Genomic DNA, 4,558 nt, shown 5'->3' with positions numbered 1-4,558 from the left:
AAAGGTTATTTTTGCCTCTGGAAATGGCCTCCAAGCTGCTGGTATGGAGTGAGGAGGAGTGGTGCTATGGGTTGTAGTGTAAAAATGGTCCGAGAACAAAGGGTTTTGGAGCTTGGAAGAGAGGGAGAGGGAGGTTGTTTGTATAATGCTTCAAACAATTTTTTGTGACCTTCAAAACAGATCTGGAGGGTCTGGTTTTATAGAGGGAGAAGTGGAGAAAAAAGGGGGGAAAATGAAATTCAAATTTCCCCCCAAAATAGGCCTAAAAGAGAGTTAAAGAGGCAAGTGATAGTAGGAGATCTCAAACCGAAGAGAGCCCTTCAACAAAGTTGAAGAGGAGCTCAAAAAAAGACACTTTTTAGTTTATGACCAGCCACACAAATAAACACAAGTAGGCCTAAAATAACATGCAAAAAGAGGCCTAAAAGAGAGTTAAAGAAGCAAGTGGTAGCTGGGGTTCTCAAACAGCAAAAGGTCCTCAATAAAACATGAAAAGGAGCTCAAAATATGACTATTTACAGCTTGGGTCGGAGCCCAAAAATGCTTACAAAAAAGGCTTAGATGTAGAACAAGATAGGAACAAAAAAGAGGGAAAAGAAGCTTACCCTTGAAGACCAATGGACCAGCAGGTCTTGGTCTGAGAAATGGTGCTCCCAAGCTCTGAAAAACAGCTCCAAGTTTTTGGAATGGATGGTGGTGGGGTGTATACAAAAAACCGGGGCAAACGGAGGTGGTTAAGCGGTCGGCACACGGCCGTCGGCTCCGAAAAACTGGAAACCGGGCTCCAAACGGGAAAAATGGCCTACGACCATGAAACGTAGCCTACAGCCACTGAGAGATGATCTACGAGACCTCTCCCTCCCTTCGGGAAGAGAAAACAGAGAAAACGGAGCCTGGTTCGTAAACCGAGGCAAGAAACGAAAGAGCCCGGAAGTCCGGAGGCAAGGCTCGCAGCCGAGACTCTGAAACTTCTTAATGAGTACAATATGCACCATCACCGAGAGCTCAATCGGTGACGTCTGAGTCTTAAGGTCGGTCAAAAATGGGGTGTCTATAGTGAGGAAGGTTAAAAAAGATATTACTAGAATAACTTTTTGTTTCATCATTGTATGATATTACTTCAGGTGTTGTCAATGCTACCATTATTGGAATGATTCTTTAGAAAAACTTGTGCTGGCTATTGCTATTCTTTGGGCTTCACTACAAGAAAAGAAAAAAAAAATCTGATTAGGCTGAGTTAGATTCCTCAGTTTTTGAAAACATTCACAGTCCAGTTTAATTCCTCGTTTTTTTAATTGTATTTAAATTTACAAAAACATCCACAACCACAATCCAGACTACTCTGAACCTGCATTACTCTTTCTCTCTCACAAAGATTAGGAAGCTTATGTAAACTTAGCACACCATCCACAATACAATGAACCTGCATCTCTCTCTCTCTCTCTCTCTCTCTCTCTCTGAGATTAGGAAGCTGTACTAAATCTAGACAAAACATAACTGTGAATTGCAATTCAGAAAAGAAAAAAAAATCCAATCGAAAATGGCTCTGTTGTTCTGTCGAGACAAAAAACGAAAAAAACTACGGCAAAATTCATGTGTCCCATACATCCCGTACCTATACCCAATTTATGTCTTGTTAACATAGGTTCATATTGGGGAATATAAAAGTCCATATAACGAGTTTAAAGTGTTTGATTTCTGAATTTTAGAAAATTCTATCACTTGTATTGTGTAAAAAATTTCAATCTTTATGCTTTAACAGCTTATTTTATGCTTGATCTGTTTGTTACTTTGTTAGTTGTTTTTCTTTGATTTCTGCTTCAGAAATCTATGGATATAGCTCTCTCTCTCTGTCTGGCTTGGCTGCTCTGTTTTTTTTTTTTTTAGTACTAAATTTTTTTGTTTTGCTCAATTGTGTTTTTTGGATAGGATCAATGATGATTGATAAAAACTGCGTTATCTATCCGTAATTCCCTTTAAAGGGATTGAAGATATTCATATTATTCTGAGATTGATTTACCGCTTGTTTTTGGTTCATTAGTTTTTATGTGTTCTTTTTATGGAAGCTATGGATTTATGTGTTCTTTTCTCAGACGTTAGAAGGGCTTTTTAATTTTCTTTCATTAATATTACAACTTATTGGATGGATGGCTTGGTCCTCTTTTTGTTCATTTTGGTAATAATGCATTCCCTTTTGGCTTCTTTGCAGTTTCCTCTCTTACTTCCGGGTGAGAAAGAATTTGTCTATGAAAGTTGCACACCTTTGTCATCTTCTTCAGGCTCCACTGAGGGTACTTTCACATTTGTCTCTGGAAGGTATGTGGACAATTCACTATTTGTATAAATTTCTATTTTTTTAAAACCAGCGAACTCTGAAGCACTCAATGATGATATCTGCTCTCCTATTTCTTATCTGGATGAGTTTACGTAGATAATCTGGCATTTCCTTTGTTCTTTACTTTAAACTCATGAAATTTTTTACTCAATACAAGTGATATGAAGAAGAGCAGATATCATCATCCAGAACACAATAAGCTGTTAGGAGCTAATTTTATTGGGTTTTTACTTTCTTGCCCAATTTCGAAGTGTGCTATTTTATTGTCATGTTCATGAGATTCTGAGTATCCTATACTGCATTTCTCAACTTTTTTTTTTTCCTTCTACATTTATTGGCCAACGGACACTTGTTAATAAGAGTATATTTGTACAAGTACTGCTTTATATGTATTTGTAATTGAGTATGCTTTTTTTTTTATTCAGATTAGATTGAGTGTAGAAGTTCCACTAGCTGTTTGTGAGGATTGTTACAAAAGGGTCATGAATGAGTTTATGAAGCAGTCAAAGGTACTGTTGTGTTACCATCTAGTTTTTGCTTCTATATGGTATGATGTGATGGTTAGACTCACAAAATTTCCTTAATGAACATCTTACATACAAGCAGGTCCAACAGTTTCTTGGTGTTAGGTTTTTATTCTTAATAATCCTGTTTGACAAAACTCCTTTCAGTTGTACTTATTTTCGTACTTTTTATTTCAGTGAGGCTATGAGTTTTTAGATGTGAATCCAACCCGAATTGTTCCTTGTAGAGAAGTTTGTGATGTTAATGCTTTCAAGATTGCCACTTCGTTGATTATGACGGGGAGTTCTCACTCGAGCGAAAGAGTTCTCGCTTGAGCGTGTTTTCAAAATTGCATTCAAAGTTTCCTGTCCGCCCTTGCTCGCTCGAGTGAAGGAGTTCTCGCTCGAGCGAAGGCTGCGTCTGTGTAAAAACCTAAAAGAGATGAATGTATGCTCAAGTGAAGGGTGCGTGGCTCGAGCGAAGCCGCTTATGGAAAACACGCATTTTTGGTTCCTCGCTCGAGCGAGCTTCGTAGTCCCAGATTTCTATAAGTATTTGTTTTAGTCCAAAACTAGGATTACTCCTCCAGATCTTCTTCTTGGATATTAAGGTTTATATCTGGAGATATTTTGCTAGTTTTCTTTGATTTTTTGATTGAGTATTCAACTCATGGTTTAAAGAGTATACATCAAAGGATTATTTGTTTGTTCTACACAAAAGAGAGAGTTGTTCTTCGGTGGATTCCGAAGAATTTGAGCCTGAAGTTTTGGTGGATTTTGGAGTGGCTCATCGTCAAGACAATTCCGAGGTGAAGACGGGGTTGGAAGAGGCACATAGGGGTTGGTTCAATTCAGGCGTGGATTTGTTAGGTAATTGAGAGTATATTTGTGTAATTCCTTTATATATTCTTAGTGGATTGTTTTGTGGCTGTTGCCCATGGTTTTTTTTATCACAATTAGAGGTGTCCAATTGTGGTTTTTCTATGTGAAATTGTTGTGTCAATTTGTCTTGATTGTTTGATTGTGATTGTTGTTTACTGCTTAAAATTGATACATAATCACAAATCAACATCTAGGGGATTTCTAGATTTTTCAATTGGTATCAGAGCAGGTTGCTCTTTTTTTTTAAAAAACTTTTGAGCGAGATCTTGTTTGATTTGTGATAATGGATTCAATACGTGAGGGAAATTCTATGGTTCGACCACCCCTACTTGACGGATCTAATTATTCGTTTTGGAAAGCTCGTATGAGATCGTTTTTAAAATCTATTGATGAAAAAGTTTGGCAATCTGTCATGTATAGGTGGACTGAACCGACGATTACCGTTGATGGAGTAACTTTCCCCAAACCAATTGATAAGTGGGACACAATTGATTACCAAAATGGTAGCTGGAATAGTAAAGCTATCAATTCTCTTTTTTGCGCTGTCACACCTGAAGAATTTAGTCGTAATTGCAATTGTGAAGTCGCAAAAGAGGCTTGAGATATCTTACAAACTATTCACGAGGGCACTCCTTCTGTTAAACGCTCAAAACTTCAAAGGCTCACGTCTAGTTTCGAAAACCTTTCAATGAAAGATGGTGAGACCTTTGATGAATTTTATACAAAGTTGAGTGACATTGTTAATTCCAGTTTCAATTTAGGTGAAAAAAATACCAAAATCCAAAGTTGTGGGAAAAATTTTGAGATCCTTGCTTGATCGGTTCCAACCAAAACTTAC

The 4,558-nt window shown here is 37.5% G+C and overlaps 1 non-coding gene across 1 annotated transcript; it reads left to right on the top strand.

Moving 5' to 3' along the window:
- Positions 1-1,927: 1,927 nt before the first annotated feature.
- On the top strand, positions 1,928-2,017 carry LOC145796480 (small nucleolar RNA snoR27). Its single transcript, XR_014336950.1, has one exon. It is a non-coding gene; the product is annotated as a small nucleolar RNA snoR27 (small nucleolar RNA).
- Positions 2,018-4,558: the final 2,541 nt, after the last annotated feature.

This window comes from Camellia sinensis, chromosome 7, assembly GCF_055761805.1.
Source record: "Camellia sinensis isolate YWXY chromosome 7, ASM5576180v1, whole genome shotgun sequence".
Lineage (NCBI taxonomy): Eukaryota > Viridiplantae > Streptophyta > Magnoliopsida > Ericales > Theaceae > Camellia > Camellia sinensis.
Note: the sequence above shows the minus strand (reverse complement) of the source record. Positions and strands in the feature narration are given on the sequence as shown.